Source organism: Oryx dammah, unplaced genomic scaffold (genome assembly GCF_014754425.2).
Source record: "Oryx dammah isolate SB20612 unplaced genomic scaffold, SCBI_Odam_1.1 HiC_scaffold_5, whole genome shotgun sequence".
Taxonomy (NCBI): domain Eukaryota; kingdom Metazoa; phylum Chordata; class Mammalia; order Artiodactyla; family Bovidae; genus Oryx; species Oryx dammah.
This window is the reverse complement of record NW_024070189.1, coordinates 37781703-37802360: the sequence shown is the minus strand read 5'-3', so window position 1 is coordinate 37802360 and position 20658 is coordinate 37781703. Positions and strand designations below refer to the sequence as shown.

Below are 20658 nucleotides of genomic sequence, written 5' to 3'. Positions count from 1 at the left end.
TTCTGTTACAAAAGAAACGTGGATCTCATACTCAGCAAACCAAATGCAGTTTCCAATGTGATAAAAAGAAAAGCAGTTATGAGCTGGGCATGACTCACAAGTTAGAATTAGTGACCAGAGGAGGCAATGATTTCCCTATTATACGGAAGGGCCAAGTTGCTTTTACTCACCCCAGCAAAGATGATGTCTCTCCTGAGCGGGCTCCATTAGAAACTATGGAAAACTGGGCTTGAAAGTGGCATATTTCTCTTGTGCTGCTTGGCTAAAATATCACCTCTCTTTCCTATTGCACTTTTCATTTCTCTGATTATATCTGATGGTGTCAACGTGAGGCCTTAAGCTAATACTCCCTTGGAAATCAGAAAAGGAGGAGGCCTGGAAAGAAACAACTCTGACCAATAAAAGGAGGAGACAAATAAGCTGCCTCACTAGAGCCCTGTGAGAAAGAGAAGAATGACCTGACTCTGAGTGTGGGGCCCAGTAACAGAACAGTGAAGGCAGTGTTCTCAACTTGGCTGCGCATTCACACAGCACCATCACTGTTAGATATGGCTCCTGCATAAATTTCTGCTTTCTGTGAATCACTGAGCCAGCAATATAAAAATTCATAAGTGATTCTATTCTCTATACATGCAACAAAAATGACTTTGTCCATTTACCTTTTGCAACGCACATAATTAAGTGTGAGACAATTATAACCTTGTACCTCTCCTTGGGGATTTGAAATATAATTTAGTCGCTGTGTTTCAAGGGCACTTAAGGAAGAAAATACTCCCTGCAGTGACTGTTATATCCATGCTCGTGATGAATTTACCCTCAAAGCTTCTGAAGTCCCATTTTGCAGTAGTTGTAGTTCTTATTGATTACTGTTTGATTATACAAAATAAGGAAAGTGGGACCAGAATATTGTACTTATGGATTATGTGAATTCTTCAGACATACAGAAAATCAGAATTGTTTATGGGCTTATTGAGAGATTTGAGTCCCTCCCTGAAAAGGAGATTTTCATGCATAACACATTTTAAAAGTGAGTTTTCTGTTTACTGGCCTGGAAAATCCCAGGGACGGGGGAGCCTGGTGGGCTGCCATCTATGGGGTCGCACAGAGTCAGACACGACTGAAGTGACTTAGCAGCAGCAGCAGCAGCTATAAACCAGGTGCCACACTGATGGACAGTTATTGGTGAGCCCATAAAGAAGAAGGTAAAGCAAGCAACAAGCCTGTTTTGATGGTAGCAATAATGAAATACTAAGAAGCTTAGGGATAAAAGGAGATGAAAAATCAACATACCAATTTCATGAAAATGTTTCCACCTGCCCTTGGTTGGTTGCTATGTTAATTGTGAACTTACATGTACAGTTGGAGCCTATTAGAAACTGTTAAGAAGAAACATGGACACAAGAGACGTTTTAGAAGGACTGAAACATCCAAAACATCTAAACTTTAAATAGCTGTAAGGTACAAGCTAGCAACTTTTGAGAGCATAAAATCTGCCTAACAATTGAGACAGTCTAGAAACTTTTCAGAAGGCACTTGACATTTCACAGCTGTCCATGTGCTAAAAAGAAGAATGCTTTGCAAGTCCCGGTTTCTTTCTCTCCCTTTTCTCAGAGCCCTGTGGTTTCTTGGCACTAACATGACCTGGACTCACAGATTTGGTACATCACGGAGTGTTAGCATCAGAATTGGAGGTTGTCTGCACTGCTTCCTTGTGCTGTGGCAGAGGACACTGAAGCTTAGAGAAGTTAACAAATCTGCTCAAGGCACACAGGAAACAGAGACAGGCCACAAACCACATCTCCTCACTTCTAAAGCCAGTGCTCTTCCCCTCACCACTTCCCCAGTGAACAGAGAGGTGCACACAAAGCTGGGATAAGAAGATCTAGCATATCAACCTCTTGATAATCATGGGGACTAATGGCTACAGAGTACTCAAAGCATAAGCTCATTTTCCAAGCTACTTAGAAACTGTAAATATTGATACTAACATGTATGTGCCAAGTTATTTGCATCATGAAGTTGAAATTAAATATCTCTGTCCAGCTAATTGGAATCCTAATGACAAGTAATAGATAGCAGAGACTATGTTCAGTTTTTGCTAGAGAGGCTGCTAGAATTTCTCAATAAATCATGCTAAAAGATCACACGACAGAGTTTTATGTAGTTCCTTTTTCCTTCCATCAACTTTTCTACACTTAAGTGAATTAATCATTTTTTGTATCTGGATTTCTCATTGGATGCAACATGCTCTTCATTTATAATTTTTAGAGTTTGTCATGGTTTAGCCCTTATATTCCTGTAGCCCCAAATCACCAACTAAGAGGCAATAGTTGGGGTTTCCCAGGTGGCTCAGTGGTAAAGTATCCATCTGTCAAAGCAAGAAGCAGTGGTTGACAGAAAGTTTTGTTTCTTCATCTCCCACCCACCCATACCACACAACCAGGATAAATTTCATATGCTTAAGGCCCATTATTTACTCCATGCTGTGCAAATTTTACTGGTGGTAACTGTAACTATTAATGAGTGGTTACTCTGTGCCAAGCACTGGGGTAAGTAATCTACATAATTAGACTCATTTAATTCCTGAATATCCTTAACAGTTTGACTTAATGATTCCTACAAAAAAAAAAAAAAACTCATAAAATTCTTCATACGTTAACAGAAGTAGTTGCAGGGAAAAATCTTCTTGTAGTCACTTTGATAAGTCAGTGCTTATTTGTCTTGATTTTAGTCAAGAGAAAGTCAAAGGTCTAGAAAAATCTTCACTGAACAAGCAGTTCAGTTCAGTTCAGTTCAACTGCTCAGTCATGTCCGACTCTGCGACCCCATGAATCACAGCACGCCAGGCCTTCCTGTCCATCACCAACTCCCGGAGTTCACTCAGACTCATGTCCATCAAGTCAGTGATGCCATCCAGCCATCTCATCTTCTGTCGTCCCCTTCTCCTCCTGCCCCCAATCCCTCCCAGCATCAGAGTCTTTTCCAATGAGTCAACTCTTCGCATGAGGTGGCCAAAGTACTGGAGTTTAAGCTTTAGCATCATTCCTTCCAAAGAAATCCCAGGGCTGATCTCCTTCAGAATGGACTGGTTGGATCTCCTTGCAGTCCAAGGGACTCTCAAGAGTCTTCTCCAACACCACAGTTCAAAAGCATCAATTCTTTGGCGCTCAGCCTTCTTCACAGTCTAACTCTCACATCCATACATGACCACAGGAAAAACCATAGCCTTGACTAGACGGACCTTTGTTGGCAAAGTAATGTCTCTGCTTTTGAATATGCTATCTAGGTTGCTCATAACTTTCCTTCCAAGGAGTAAGCATCTTTTAATTTCATGGCTGCAATCACCATCTGCAGTGATTTTGGAGCCCAAAAAAATAAAGTCTGATACTGTTTCCACTGTTTCCCCATCTATTTCCCATGAAGTGACGGGACCGGATGCCGAGTAATGTTTTAAGTGCTTGGAATGGAAAATAACTTGAGGCCTTTTAGCTAGTTAACCAGATGCAACACTGGTTGAGGACTAATGAACAAGGGTTGGAAGACGTACTGAGTAATAACAAGATCATGAGGAGGAGTTAGTTACAGGAGAGACTAGCCATGAGACTAGCGCCTTCAGGACTGAAGTATGGGGATGGACCACAGGGCAGTAGCCCAGGACAGTTACATCTCTGGAGACGTAACATGACGGAACACGGTTCATTTACCAGCTCTCCCCTTGGGAAGAATACAATATAAGCAGCCTGAGAAAGAGGTAAGATGCCCTCAAGGGCCAGGCATGGACACTCCTCCTAAATCAGTATTCTCAAAAAGGGGCGACTTTGCCCACCCCTCCCCCCAACAGAGGACTTCCGGCGCTATCTGGAGACATCTTTGACCATCATACTGTGACGGGGAAACCACTGGCATCTGGTGAACAGAGCCCAGAGATGCCAATAAACATCCGACACTGCGCAGAACATCCTCTTATGATGAAGAATTCCCGGGCCCAAAATGTCAATAGTGCTGAGGTTGAGAAATTCTGCCTTAAATGTTCTCTGAGCAGGGAGCTCAAATCAGGTGCTCTGTGACAATCTGGAGGGGTGGGAGTGAGGTTCACGAGAGAGGGGACATATGTTTACCTATGTCTGGTTCATGTCAATGTGTGGCAGAAAACAGCAGAATGTCGTAAAGCAATTATCCTCCAATTAAAATGAAGTAAATTTAAATTAAAAAAAAAAAACTGTTCCCTAAATTCCAGAGGTGCTGGGTCAAGCTAACCACAGAACTGAATCACCGACTAAATGAGTTTGGTGAGTCTTGTTTACCTTTCTGCAACCTAGGCTTTGCTCTTTCTCTAGACAGTTATTGAACAAACTTCTAAAGATGAGCACTTTGAAGGAGTATGAAGTCTTAGGCTGGGTTGCGATTAATTTGATTTCTGAAATAATTTTTAAAAGCAAAGACAAAATAATGATGAAAAGCCTTTATAGTAAGAAGTATTGAGGGGGCAAGGGCAGCCTCAGCTGAAAAACACCAGTAACTACAGAAAACTTCAGTGGATGATGAGTTCTTGGTCGTTTGTCATCAAGTAATTTATGTGATATGCAGTGTTCCTAAACCAGATGTGACAGAGTGGTAATTACCTGCACAAATATTTCATTTGGTCTGCATAGACTTAAATTTTAGATTCACCAGCAGTGTTAAACATTGGGATGCTTCTCATAATAATACAGATTTTTTATTTTTATTTTTTTGTGGCACTCAACTAGCCAAAGAACTGACAACTGTGGGTTGTTTCTCATCAGTCAAGAGCTGTCCATTGCTGAATGGTGCTGCCTGGACAGGGCATAAGCAGCCCCATTCCTCAGCTGAACTGCTTCTAGAGGTTATATTACCTGTCTGGTCCTTGTTGCAATCTTAGCTTGCAACTTCTGTCTTAAAAAAATCATACTCTTCTTTTACTTTCCTCTTTAGGGTGACCCTATATAATGATAGTGCCTTTTGCAATGTATGCAGTGTCGCCTAGATTGATTTTCATTCAGTCAATTTTGCACCATCTTTTGGCTATGTTTGTGTTAATTACAATTATGACTTTTGGAAGACTTTGTTTTTCTTTTTCTTTCAATTTTTCTGGTTACTCAAAAGGTGACTAAATGAGTCATTGTTAACCCACTGGGATGGAAAGCCACCACAATTCCTGTCCTACCCATTTTGTTAGCTTAATAATTTTTGATATATAAAACATGAATAAAATAGTTCCCAAATAAATATTTTGACCATCACTTAAAGAAACTTGGTAAGCATAATTTACTGAGATCTATATAAAATTAGTTTTAGAATAAAAGACTTGCATACTGATATTGAAAGTGAGGAACAAAGTTCAAATAGATATTTTATACTGTCAGATCAAGTCATTAGAAGGTCACAAAAGAAGCTTGTGAACCAGTATTCCTTTATACTCTTAAAAATTATTTAGGGTTTTTTGTTTATGCATGCTATATCCATCTACACTTACTGTATTAGAAATTTAAAATTGGAAAAATCCAAATTATTTATTCATTTCTTTAAAATAATTAGTGAGAACTTTTCTAAATCTTATTAGCTGTTTGGATTCATAGAAGACATCTGCATTCTCACACACATTTATCCACTCGTTCTGTGGCATCACATTGTTTTGCTTGAAATACAAGAAGAAAATCCAGCCTTATACATAGTTATAAAGTGGAGCACTCAAGGGCCCCCAAAAGAGCTTTGAGAACTGTGGTTACCTTTATGTGTTGACTTGGCTATGCTACAGTGTCTGTTTATTCAACCAGGCACTAGTCTAGGTGGTGTGGAGGTATTTTTGTAGGTGTGACTAAAGTCCATAATCAGTCCATTCAAAATATGGCCTGATTCAGTCAGTTGAAAGGACTTGGAAACATAGCTGTGTCTTCTCAGAAGAAGAAAAAATGCCATCTATAAACAGCACTTTCAACTCATACTTGAGAATTCCAGCAGGCCAGCTAATGGCCTTCCCTATGAATGTCATACTTCCATAGCTAGCCCACCAATCATGTAAGCCAATTCCTTGCAATAAATCAATAAATTCTCTCTCTCTCTCTCTCTCTCTGTGTGTGTGTGTGTGTGTGTATGTGTGTGTGTATAAAACCTAGTGGTTCTGTTCCTCTGGCTGAACTCTGACACAGGTACGCCCTTGGGGGTCCTCACACCACACTGTGAGAATCACTGATTTAAGATATACTTTATAAAGTCTTTGATGTCAGTTACCCAATTGGCTTAACATAATAATTCTATGAAATAATTCAATGAAACTAAGCCATGCCATGTGGGGCCACCCAAGACGGGCGGGTCATGGTGGAGAGGTCTAACAGAATGTGGTCCACTGGAGAAGGGAATGGCAAACCACTTCAGTATTCTTGCCTTGAGAACCCCATGAACAGTAGGAAAAGGCAAAATGATAGGATACCAAAAGAGAACTCCCCAGGTCAGTAGGTGCTCAATATGCTACTGGAGATCAGTGGAGAAATAACTCCAGAAAGAATGAAGGGATAGAGCCAAAGCAAAAACAATACCCAGGTGTGGATGTGACTGGTGATAGAAGCAAGGTCCGATGCTGTAAAGAGCAATATTGCATAGGAACCTGGAATGTTAGGTGCATGAATCAAGGTAAACTGGAAGTGCTCAAACAGGAGATGACAAGAGTGAACGTTGACATTCTAGGAATCAGCAAACTAAGATGGACTGGAAAGGGTGAATTTAACTCAGACGACCATTATATCTACTACTGCAGGCAGGAATCCCTTAGAAGAAATGGAGTAGCCATCATGGTCAACAAAAGATTTTGAAATGCTGTACTTGGATGCAATCTCAAAAATGACAGAATGATCTCTGTTCATTTCCAAGGCAAACCATTCAATATCACGATATGCCCCAACCAGTAATGCTGAAGAAGCTGAAGTTGAACGGTTCTATGAAGACCTACAAGACCTTTTAGAACTAACACCCCAAAAAGATGTCCTTTTCATTATAGGGGATTGGAATGCAAAAGTAGGACATCAAGAAACACCTGGAGTAACAGGCAAGTTTGGCCTTGGAATACGGAATGAAGCAGGGCAAAGGCTAATAGAGTTTTGCCAAGAGAATGCACTGGTCACAGCAAACACCCTCTTCCAACAACACAAGAGAAGACTCTACACATGGACATCCCCAGATGGTCAACACCAAAATCAGACTGATTATATTCTTTGCGGCCAAAGTTGGAGAAACTCTATACAGTTAGCAAAAACAAGACCAGGAGCTGACTGTGGCTCAGATCATGGACTCCTTATTACCAAATTCAGACTCAAATTGAAGAAAGTAGGGAAAACCGCTAGACCATTCAGGTATGACCTAAATCAATCCCTTGTGATTATACAGTGGAAGTGAGAAATAGATTTAAGGGCCTAGATCTGATAGATAGAGTGCCTGATGAACTATGGACTGAGGTTCGTGACATTGTACAGGAGACAGGGATCAAGACCATCCCCATGGAAAAGAAATGCAAAAAAGCACAATGGCTGTCTGGGGAGGCCTTACAAATAGCTGTGAAAAGAAGAGAAGTGAAAAGCAGAGGAGAAAGGGAAAGATAAGATATTCCCACTTGAATGCAGAGTTCCAAAGAATAGCAAGGAGACATAAGAAAGCCTTCCTCAGCGATTAATGCAAAGAAATAGAGGAAAACAACAGAATGGGAAAGACTAGAGATCTCTTCAAGAAAATTAGAGATACCAAGGGAACATTTCATGCAAAGATGGGCTTGATAAAGGACAAAAATGGTATGGACCTAACAGAAGCAGAAGATACTAAGAAGAGGTGGCAAGAATACACAGAAGAACTGTACAAAAAATATCTTCACAACCCAGATAATCATGATGGTGTGATCACTTACCTAGAGCCAGGCATCCTGGAATGTGAAGTCAAGTGGGCCTTAGAAAGCATCACTATGAACAAAGCTAGTGGAGGTGATGGAATTCCAGTTGAGCTATTTCAAATCCTGAAAGATGATGCTGTGAAAGTGATGCACTCAATATGCCAGGAAATTTGGAAAACTCAGCAGTGGCCACAGGACTGGAAAATGTCAGTTTTCATTCCAATCCCAAAGAAAGGCAAAGCCAAAGAATGCTCAAACTACTGCACAATTGCACTCATCTCAGTACTCTTGCCTGGAAAATCCCATGGACAGAGGAGCCGGGTGGGCTGCAGTCCATGGGGTTGCTAAGAGTTGGACATAACCGAGCGACTTCACTTTCACTTTTCACTTTCATGCATTGAAGAAGGAAATGGAAACTCACTCCAGTATTCTTGCCTGGAGAATCTCAGGGACGGGGGAGCCAGGTGGGCTGCTGTCTATGGGGTCACACAGAGTCAGACATGACTGAAGCTACTTAGCAGCAGCAGCAGCACACGCTAGTAAAGTAATGCTCAAAATTCTCCAAGCCAGGCTTCAGCAATACGTGAACTGTGAACTTCCTGATGTTCAAGCTGGTTTTAGAAAAAGCAGAGGAACCAGAGATCAAATTGCCAACATCTACTGGATCATCAAAAAAGCAAGAGAGTTCCAGAAAAACATCTATTTCTGCTTTATTGACTATGCCAAAGCCTTTGACTGTGTGGATCACAATACACTGTGGAAAGCTCTGAAAGAGATGGGAATACCAGACCACCTGATCTGCCTCTTGAGAAATCTGTATGCAGGTCAGGAAGCAACAGTTAGAACTGGACATGGAACAACAGACTGGTTCCAAATAGGAAAAGGAGTATGTCAAGGCTGTATATTGTCACCCTGCTTATTTAACTTCTATGCAGAGTACATCATAAGGAATGCTGGGCTGGAAGGAGCACAATCTGGAATCAAGATTGCTGGGAGAAATATCAATAACGTCAGATATGCAGATGATACCACCCTTATGGCAGAAAGTGAAGAGGAACTAAAAAGCCTCTCAACGATAGTGAAAGTGGAGAGTGAAAAAGTTGGCTTAAAGCTCAACATTCAGAAAACGAAGATCATGGCATCTGGTCCCATCACTTCATGGGAAATAGATGGGGAAACAGTGGAAACAGTGTCAGACATTTTGGGGGGGGGCTCCAAAATCACTGGAGATGGTGATTGCAGCCATGAAATTAAAAGATGCTTGCTCCTTGCAAGAAAAACTATGACAAACCTAGATGGCATATTCAAAAGCAGAGACATTACTTTGCCGACTAAGGTCCGTCTAGTCAAGGCTATGGTTTTTTCAGTGGTCATGTGTGGATGTGAGAGTTGGACTGTGAAGAAGGCTGAGTGCCAAAGAATTGATGCTTTTGAACTGTGGTGCTGGAGAAGACTCTTGAGAGTCCCTTGGACTGCAAGGAGATCTTAAAGGAGATCAGTCCTGGGTGTTCATTGGAATAACTGATGTTGAAGCTGAAACTCCAATACTTTGGCCACCTCATGAGAAGACTTGACTCATTGGAAAAGACCCTGATGTTGGGAGGGATTGGGGGCATGTGGAGAAGGGGACGACAGAGGATGAGATGGCTGGATGGCATCACCGACTTGATGGACATGAGTTTGGGTAAACTACAGGAGTTGGTGATGGACAGGGAGGCCTGGAGGGCTGTGGTTCATGGGATCGCAAAGAGTCGGACATGACTGAGCAAGTGAACTGAACTGAATAATTCTATGAAGTAAAAGGCAGAAATCATTATTCCTATCCCCAGAGATGATATTTATCAAATGTCACACACCCATCAGAGGCTCTTAGTCTGGATCCTTAACAACAACAATAATTCCAGTGCTCCTATCGTTCAGCACAGTAACTGTCAATATGTTTGCAAGTATACACACAGACCTGTATGTAGGTCAAGAAACAGCAGTGAGAACCAGACACAGAACAATGGACTTGGTCAAAATTGGGGAAGGAGTACGTCAAGGCTTTATATTGACATCCTGCTTATTTAATTTCCATGCAGATACATCATGCAAAATATCGGGCTGGATAAATAACAAGGTGGAATCAAGATTTCCAGGAGAAATATCAACAACTTCAGATATGGAGATGAGACTACTAATAGCAGAAAGTGAAGAGGAACTAAAGAGCCTCTTGATGAGGGTGAAAAAAGAGTGTAAAAAAGCTGGTTTGAAACTCAACATTCAAAAATCTAAGATCATGGCATCCAGTTCCATCACTTCATGGCAAATAGGTGGGGAAACAATGGAAACAGTGACAGACTTATTTTCCTGGGCTTCAAAATCACTGCGGATGGTGACTGCAGCCACAAAATTAAAAGATGCTTGCTCTTTGCAAGAAAAACTATGACAAACCTAGATGGCATATTAAGAAACAGACATCATTTGCTGACAAAGGTCCCTCTAGTCAAAGCTATGGTTTTTCCAGTAGTCAGGTACATATGTGAGAGTTAGACCACAAAAAAGGGTGAGTGCAGAATTGATGCTTTCAAATGGTGGTGCTGGGGAAGACTCTTGAGTCCCTTGGACAGTAGGGAGATCAAACCAGTCAATTCTAAAGGAAATCAATGCTGAATATTCACTGGAAGGACTGATGCTGAAGCTGAAGCTCCAATACTTTGGCTACCTGATGCGAAGAGCCAACTCATTTGAAAAGACCCTGATGCTGGGAAAGATTGAGGGCATGAAGAGAAGGGGGTGACAAGAGGATGAGATGGTTATGGCATCACTGACTCAATGGACATGAGTCTGAGCAAGCTCTGGGAGATATCGAAGGACAGGGAAGCCTGGTGTGCGATAGTCCATGGGGTTGCAAAGAGTTGGACACGACTTCACAACTGAACAACAACACAGATCTAGACAGTCATATTACTTAATGAACACATACCACACAGAAATTCTTTAGAAAAAGTAAATGGGACTTAAAACCTTTAAGTTGGTTTTCTATGGAAAAGTGATACTAAAGAAACATAAGGCTTTGTTTAATGCTCAAGCAACTTATAATGTGCCTGGTAGAATAAGATTACTCACTCCTAAAGGTATGAGATTCAATGAGATGATTAGGAATTTGATTCTTTACCAATAATTTTTAAGTACCAGGCTCTGGAATAGGGCTGTTTTCATCTTTTTCAGCTACTGCCATTATGGAATGGATCCCCTATGCATATATTTGATGCTCCCACTACTCAGTGAATTTATGGAAGACAGGAATAGTCACTGACCAGCGGGTGCTTAATAATAATGACCTGTTCACTGAATGACTGAGGATGCCAAGGATGGGTGCAATACCCAGACATGAAAACAAAGAGCAAAAGTGGGAAAGTTTGGAGAAATGAAAAAACCAAAGACCTTAAAGAAGGACTATGGCTTTTAAAAAAGAACAAAGAGGAAACTGAACTGGAGAAAAGAGTGTGTATCCAAGAGTAATACAAGAGTTATGTGAACAAATGAAAGGCTTCCATTCTAGGAAAGACTGGCCAAGGAGTCTGTCTTTCAGTAGGAAGAAGAGGCAGAATAATATCATGAGAGAATAAACTTTAGTCAGACAGATGTGAGTTTGGGTCTTAGTTACATCACACATTAGCTATGTGATCTTGGGTAAATTGCCTAACATTTTTGGCCCCAGTTTCTACAACCATGAACTTCAGTTACTGTGAAGATAAAGGAAGTACATATAAAGTACATCACATAGTGTCTAGCATAGAGTAAATCCAGTGAGTGTTGGCTCCCATGATTATTAATGTTACTACTGCAATTATTATTAATTCTAGAGGCAGTATGCAGCCCATGGGAGGCTTTTAACTGGGACGGTGATAGGGAGACACCTGTCAATTTTGAAATATATATTTGATGCTAGTTAAAATGAATCATTAAAGGGAAATATTGAAGCCAGAACAATCAGGAAATTACTTTAATAGTACAAGCACAAAGAAGTGACAGAGGTAATTAATATTCTAGCCCAGTGCTCCTTCTACTGGATGAGCCAATACACAACAGATTGGACTTTTGCATTTCATTATTCTGAATAGGAGCATGTTTCTCTTTTTAAGTGTAATTGGGAAAAGAGAAACTGTATAAAATTTTGCAAGCATGTTTAATTTCAATACATCATTGGTCAGATTTAGGGGAGAATGTTAGAAGCTGAAAGTTGCAAATTTTAGATTGTCAACTTTCTGACATACCTATTATATTTTCAAGTTCTCTCTGCTTACATGAAAAATTAACTAGAGGTTCCCAGGAAATGAACTGCTAAGGAGACACCAGTCTAGGCTAATAATAAAAAGCAAAACTGCTTACAAGTCACATAAACATCTTTGTGTATGTCTAGGATCTTCTAAGAGAGACATATAGCTGGATATGTGATATCTACAGAGCTTACAAATGGTGGCAATTCACATTCAGTGAAACCTACATGTTAATATCTGGGTATGCTGGCAGTAAAATCAGCTGATGACAGGTAAGTAGACTAATAGGTAAGTAGGAGGATTCACTTGCCAATATATGGCACTGGTCACAATATATGAACAAGCACTCGTCTTGTTAATATAGCACTAGTCTTTTATGCCTGTATCCAATAAGTAATAATCACATCTTTCAATTTTCAGTCTTAGTGTGAGGTTTCATCTTTATTTTTGATGCAGATCAAAACTACAATAAGTCACCACCCCATACTGGTCAGAATGGCCATCATTAAAAAGTCTACAAATGAAAAATGCTGGAAAGGGTATGGAGAAAAATGAACCTTCCTACACTGTTGGTAGGAGTGCAAATTGGTGTGGCCACTATGGAAAACAATATGGAGGTTCCTTAAGAAAGCTAAAAATAGAGTTGCTGTAAGATTCAGCAAGCCCTTTCCTGGGCATATATCCAGGAACTGTAATTTGAAAAGATATATGCATCCTTATGTTCATAGCAGTGCTATTTAAAATAGCCAACACAGAGAAGCAACCTAAATATCCACCAGTAGATAAATGTATAAAGAATATACAGTATATATATACAAAGGAATACTACTCAGCCACTAAAAAGAGTGAAATAATGCCATTAGTAGAAATATGATGGACCCAGAAATTATTATACTAAGCCAAGTCAGACAGAGAAAGACAAATACCATGATATCACTTTTATGTAGAATTTAAAATAAGATGCAGATGGATTTATCTACAAAACAGAAACAGATTCAACAGACATAGAGAACAGATGTGGTTGCCAAGCAGGTAGGTAGGAGAGGCATGGATTAGAAGTCTGGTATTAGCAGATGTAAACTATTGAACATTACATAGAATGGGTAATCAAAATAGAGTTAAAGCAATGAACTTGGAATAACAATTTAAGATGAAACAGGCCTTAGGTTTTAAGTAATCCAATATTAGCATATCACAGATAAAGGAGACAAAGACTCAGGGCAGTTAAGTAGGGTCATGAGTCAAGGCTGCCACCAGGACTATCTTGTAACTTCTAATCAAATGTACCTTTGCCACTTCACACTGTCTCAGTGTGGTCACATGACCACTGTCTTCTTATCCAGCTGTTTTCTACCTATCTACTTTAGCAAAAAAGAAAAAGTTTACTGGCTCACAGAACTGGAATGTCCTGAGACCCAAGGGCTTCACTGCATGTTTTAGGCAGGCTTTCTCCATGTGGTGGCCAGATGGCCTTTGTAAACTCCAGACTCATACTGACTCAACCCAGAAGCCTTATTAGAAAGTCTTTCCTGACACATTTTATCTTACCAAAGTCTCAGGAAAACCTCTGATTGGTTCATTCTGGATTGGGTACCCAACTCCACCAGCTCATACAGCAATACATTCTCTGTGCCAACGTCTTTTAAACCACACTGAATATATTATTCACAGAAAAGAGGGTTATCCAATTAAAAAGAAGTCAGGGGTTTTAAAAACAGGTACAAGCAGCAAATATATATTATAAAATTATATTAACAAGTATATATTATAAACATACTTCTAAAATAAAACCATAGGGAAGGAAATATCTAAAAACAGAAGCTTACCAAACACAGGACGTCAACTATGGTAATGGTGTTGCTTTTCTTCTTTTAAATAATTTGTGTCAATTTCTGTAATGACAAAGATAAAGAAAAATCTCATTTCAGGAGATGAAGGATTGATTCACTGTGGCTTACATCAAAATAATTGCTTTTATACACACTCAACATACAATATTTTCTATTCTCTGCACAGAGTCTGGCATTCTCATTCTTTGCACACATACAATAGTGAGCTTGATTTGTGCTAAGGCTACTGCCATCACATTTCTATCACCACACACTGACAGTATCATTCACGTCATGAAGTCTCAGTTGAAAGACACCATGGACTATACGCTGTTCCATATTTTTGATTTTCAATGTTTGAGCTTTTGAATGCCACAATTTCCAGAATGGCTTGCCATTTGCTCTGGGATTTCATAGCACATATTCCCCATTCTCCTTATATTTCAGTGGAATTTCTATTATTCAGATTTTCTTTCTTAATTTCAATTGACATGAACTTTGGTTATTATGTCTGAGAATTTCACGAATATAGCTCAAATTTTGTCATCTGGTAAAATTAGGTTTCTACAATGTCACTCTGGAGAATAACCACAGACTTAAATGAAGCACAAATTGTTAAGAAACTGTCACCTGTCTAATTTCATTGGAGATCAACGAGGCAGAGTATGATCATGGCTAGGAGACAGGGCTATTTAAACAGTTCTGGGTTCAAATCCTACAATTTTACTGGCTGCTGCTGCTGTTAAGTCGCTTCAGTCGTGTCCAACTCTGTGCGATCCCATAGACGGCAGCCAACCAGGCTCCCCCATCCCTGGGATTCTCCAGGCAAGAATACAGGAGTGGGTTGGCTGGTCTTAGTCAAATTAGTTTACACAATAAGACTTAATGACCTCATCTATAATGTGGGACAACACCATTACCTAATTCATAGGTAATGTATGTAGAGGGTGTGGTACTCTGAACTCTAAATACAGATTAACCATTGTTATGATAGCCATTGCAGAAGGCAAGGGCAGCCCACTCCAGCACTCTTGCCTGGAGAATCCCATGGACGGAGGAGCCTGGTGGGCTGCGGTCCATGGGATCGCTAAGAGTTGGACACGACTGAGCGACTTCACTTTGACTTTTCACTTTCATGCATTGGAGAAGGAAATGACAACCCACTCCAGTGTTCTTGCCTGGAGAAGCCAAAGTAGCTTATTTATGAGCAATAAAATAAAGAGCAGAAATAGCATCTGCTGCAGTTTGCAAGCACAAAATAAAAATGCACATATTCATTTGTGAACACTGATTTTACTGATAGACAATTTTTATATTTTTCCCAAGAAGCCTTCCCACATTTCTTTGTTTTCATTTGTCCACCTCCTTTTGGATTCTTTATAATCACTTGAAAAAAATAGTTTTGAGGTACAACTGACCTTGTACCTCAAATAAAAAATGTATATATTTAAGGTACACAAAATGATTTGATATACATATACAAATGATAATCATAACCAAGCCAGCTAACACACCCATCACTTCACATAGTTACCTTTTTTTGTGTGTGTGGTGAAAACACTTAAGATCTACTCTCCTGGTGACTTTCAAGTAATTAATAATATAAGTTCAATCTTCAGAATTTCTTCATCTTATAAGTAGAAGTTTGTACCATTTGACCAACATCTCTCCATTTTGTCAGATTATTTTGATTGTTTGTTTAGCTGTTTTTTTTAAGAATAAGACATTAAGACAGATTGCCAGCAGATACAGAATTCTCTGTGACTGTTGCTTGTCTCTAAAATCTATTCATTTCTTCCGTCTCTCCTGTTTGAGTCCAGGCTACATCTTCTCTTGGCTGCTCCCTGTAGTTCTCTCCGCTTCTGTGATCACATCCTATGGTGGTCATTGCTCCTGGTCACCAATAGTCATCTCTCCTGTGCATGCGTGCTAAGTTGCTTCAGTCGTGTCTGACTCTTTGCAACCCTATGGACTGTAGCCTGCCAGGCTACGCTGTCCATGGGGATTCTCCAGGCAAGAAGACTGGAGCGGGTTGTCCTGCCCCCCTCCAGGGAATTTTCGTGGCCCAGGGATCAGACCTGTTATCTCTTGTGTCTCCTGCATTGGCAGGTGGAGTTCTTTACCACTCGTGCCACCTGGGAAGCCCACCAGTACTGTACTTTTGGGCATTTATGAAGATCACCCTTTCCCACACCTTAAAGAAATGCGTGTCCATGACACTGATGTAAGAGTGGAAGTGACCCGTGTGCTTCCAGGTGGAAGCACTTAAGCTCATGTGTGTGGTTTCTCTCCTTCAGTCCTTGTTAACATGACCACCAGCCTTCCAAAATGCAGAGCTGTTGTCAGCCAAGACTTGTAGAGGATGACATAGAACAGAATGACGAATAGTACATGAACAAGGAATAAAGCTTGTTTCACAAACACTGTTTAAGTACAAATTACAGACTGCTTGAAACAAACTGTTGCATAGTATTCTTTTCAACTGAAATTTAAGCAGCTTCTCTGGGGAAATTACGTGTTGCTTCTTGCACAGTCTCTGTATCATCACCCTGAGCTTAGTATAAGAAATCAATAAATACTTGTCAATGAACTGACCAGGGAAAGGAACTTCATTTCCTTCTCTTTGAAGTGAACTCTTTGAAGTGAAATTTGACTATTTTACATTAAGTTAGAAGTGGACTTACATACAGTTACCATAGATATATGGACTGGGACAAAAGCTCCTCTTAAAATCTTCTCAGTTCAGTTGCTCAGTCATGTCTGACTCTTTGCGACCCCATGAATCACAGCACGCCAGGCCTCCCTGTCCATCACAAACACCCGGAGTTCACTCAGACTCACGTCCATCGAGTCCGTGATGCCATCCGGCCATCTCATCCTCTGTCATCCCCTTCTCCTCCTGCCCCCAATCCCTCCCAGCATCAAAGTCTTTTCCAATGAGTCAACTCTTCGCATGAGGTGGCCAAAGTACTGTAGTTTCAGCTTTAGCATCATTCCTTCCAAAGAAATCCCAGGACTGATCTCCTTCAGAGGGGACTGGTTGGATCTCCTTGCAGTCCAAGGGACTCTCAAGAGTTTTCTCCAGCACCACAGTTCAAAAGCATCAATTCTTCGGTGCTCAGCCTTCTTCACAGTCCAACTCTCACATCTATACATGACCACTGGAAAAACCATAGCCTTGACTAGACGGACCTGAGTTGGCAAAGTAATGTCTCTGCTTTTGAATATGCTATCTAGGTTGGTCATAACTTTTCTTCCAAGGAGTAAGCATCTTTTAATTTCATGGCTGCAATCACCATCTCCAGTGATTTTGGAGCCCAAAAAGTAAAGTCTGATGCTGTTCCCACTGTTTCCCCATCTATTTCCCATGGAGTGATGGGACCAGATGCCATGATCTTCGTTTTCTGAATGTTGAGCTTTAAGCCAACTTTTTCACTCTCCTCTTTCACTTTCATCAAGAGGCTTTTTAGTTACTCTTCACTTTCTGCCATTAGGGTGGTGTCATCTGCATATCTGACGTTATTGATATTTCTCCCAGCAATCTTGATTCCAGCTCGTGTTTTTTCCAGTCCAGCATTTCTCATGATGTACTCTGCATAGAAGTTAAATAAGCAGGGTGACAATATACAGCCTTGACATACTCCTTTTCCTATTTGGAACCAGTCTGTTGTTCCATGTCCAGTTCTAACTGTTGCTTCCTGACCTGCATACAGATTTCTCAAGAGGCAGGTCAGGTGGTTTGGTATTCCCATGTCTCTCAGAATTTTCCACAGTGTATTGTGATCCACACAGTCAAAGGCTTTGGCATAGTCAATAAAGCAGAAGTAGATTTTTTCTGGAGTTCTCTTGCTTTTTCCATGATCCAGCAGATGTTGGCAATTTGATCTCTGGTTCCTCTGCCTTTTCTAAAGCCAGCTTGAACATCAGGAAGTTCATGGTTCATGTATTGCTGAAGCCTGGCTTGGAGAATTTTGAGTATTACTTTACTAGCATGTGAGATGAGTGCAATTGTGTGGTAGTTTGAGCATTCTTTGGCATTGCCTTTCTGTGGGATTGGAATGAAAACTGACCTTTTCCAGTTCTGTGGCCACTGCTGAGTTTTCCAAATTTGCTGGCATATTGAGTGCAGCACTTTCACAGCATCATCTTTCAGGATTTGAAATAGCTCAACTGTAATTCCATCACCTCCACTAGCTTTGTTCATAGTGATGCTTTCTAAGGCCCACTTGACTTCACGTTCCAGGATGTCTGGCTCTAGATGAGTGATCACACCATCGTGATTATCTCGGTTGTGAAGATCTTTTTGTACAGTTCTGTGTATTCTTGCCATTTCTTCTTAATATCTTCTGCTTCTGTTAGGTCCATACCATTTCTGTCCTTTATTGAGCCCATCTTTGCATGAAATGTTCCCTTGGTATCTCTCATTTTCTTGAAGAGATCTCTAGTCTTTCCCATTCTGTTCTTTTCCTCTGTTTCTTTGCATTGATCGCTGAAGAAGGCTTTCTTATCTCTTCTCTCTATTCTTTGGAACTCTGCATTCAGATGATTATATCTTTCCTTTTCTCCTCTGCTTTTCGCTTCTCTTCTTTTCACAGCTATTTGTAAGGCCTCCTCAGACAGCCATTTTGCTTTTTTGCATTTCTTTTCCATGGGGATGGTCTTGATTCCTGTCTCCTGTACAATGTCATGAACCTCATTTCATAGTTCATCAGGCACTCTATCTATCAGATCTAGGTCCTTAAATCTATTTCTCACTTCCACTGTATAATCATAAGGGATTTGATTTAGGTCACACATGAAAGGTCTAGCAGTTTTCCCTGCTTTCTTCAATTTAAGTCTGAATTTGGTAATAAGGAGTTCATGGTCTGAGCCATAGTCAGCTCCTTGTCTTGTTTTTGAGCTTCTTTGTCTTTGGCTGCAAAGAAAATAATCAATCTGATTTCAGTGTTGACTATCTGGAGATGTCCATGTGTAGAGTCTTGTGTTGTTGGAAGAGGGTGTTTGCTATGACCAGTGCATTTTCTTGGCAAAACTCTATTAGTCTTTGCCCTACTTCATTCTGCATTCCAAGGCCAAATTTCCCTGTTACTCTAGGTGTTTCTTGACTTTCTACTTTTGCATTCCAGTCCCCTATAATGAAAAGGACATCTTTTTTGGGTGTTAGTTTTAAAAGGTCTTGTAGGTCTTCATAGAACTGTTCAACTTCAGCTTCTTCAGCATTACTGGTTGGGGCATAGACATGGATTACCATGATATTGAATGGTTTGCCTTGGAGACGAACAGAGATCATTCTGTCATTTTTGAGATTGTATCCAAGTACTGCATTTCGGACTCTTGTTGACCATGATGGCTACTCCATTTCTTCTGAGGGATTCCTGCCCACAGTAGTAGATGCAATGGTCATCTGAGTTAAATTCACCCATTCCAGTCCATTTTAGTTAGCTGATTCCTAGAATGTCAACGTTCACTCTTGCCATCTCCTGTTTGACCACTTCCAATTTGTTTTTATTCATGGACCTGACATTCCAGGTTCCTATGCAATATTGCTCTTTACAGCATCGGACCTTGCTTCTATCACCAGTCACATCCACAACTGGGTATTGTTTTTGCTTTGGCTCCATCCCTTCATTCTTTCTTGTGTTATTTCTCCACTGATCTCCAGCAGCATATTGGGCACCTACTAACCTGGGGAGTTCCTCTTTTAGTTTCCTATCATTTTGCCTTTTCATACTGTTCATGGGGTTTTCAAGGCAAGAATACTGAAGTGGTTTGCCATTCCCCTTTTGTATAGGTGTGTCTAAGGCCCATAAAGCTCATGTTATTATTCACTTGCTCACAGGGGCTGAAATAAATCTATGTCTTATTTCTATTACCGTTTAATATTCTTCTATTATCAAAGATATGGAAGGAGAAAGGTAATGGAGGATGGACTTTCTGATAATTTAGCTGTCATCTTTAGCATCATGGTTTGGCTAAAGGCTGGAATGTTCAAACCACGATTATAAACAGTGGTATATAAAGTGTCTCCTGGGACTTTGGTCCAGGAGCAGTTTACATTTTTAGTAGTTTCAATCATTCAATTTGATATTTCCTTGTTGCATCTCCTTAATAGGATGGCGGAGGCAGAAGTATCAGATGTGAGGGTATCTCAAATTGTGCCTTGCTGCCAAGTCACTTCAGTCGTGTCCGACTCCGTGCGAACCCATAGAGGGCAGCCCACCAGGCTCCCCCGTCCCTGGGATTCTCCAGGCAAGAACACTGGAGTGGGTTGCCATTTCCTTCTCCAATGCAGGAAAGTGAAAAGTGAAAGTGAAGTCGCTCAGTCGTACCCAACCCTCAGCGACCCCATGGACTACAGCCTTCCAGGCTCCTCCATCCATGGGATTTTCCAGGCAAGAGTACTGGAGTGGGGTGCCACTGCCTTCTCCAAAATAGGAAGAAAAACCCAGGCTCCAAATGTTTGCTAAGGACACTTTTTATACAAATAGCCTTGGGAAAGACTTTCAAAACCTTGTTCAACAACTCCAGAATTTTTCTCCGTTCTACTACTCCTCAATAGTCAGCAGTCCCCATATCTTGCTGTCCCTTCACTGCCTCTTCCGTTTGTTGTCTCTTTCACTTTGTTATCTTGTGAGTCTTGTTTCTGATTTCTAGGATCTGCCTTGACCTCTGGTGC

General features: G+C 40.6%; 1 protein-coding gene across 1 annotated transcript in view; it reads right to left on the bottom strand.

Moving 5' to 3' along the window:
- Positions 1 to 14046, bottom strand: part of ATP10B (ATPase phospholipid transporting 10B (putative)) — a 325005-nt gene extending 310959 nt beyond the window's left edge. Inside the window, exon 1 of the mRNA XM_040239470.1 lies at positions 13980 to 14046. The gene's annotated coding sequence lies outside the window, so the exon portion shown is untranslated. The remainder of the gene's footprint in view (positions 1 to 13979) is intronic.
- Positions 14047 to 20658: the final 6612 nt, after the last annotated feature.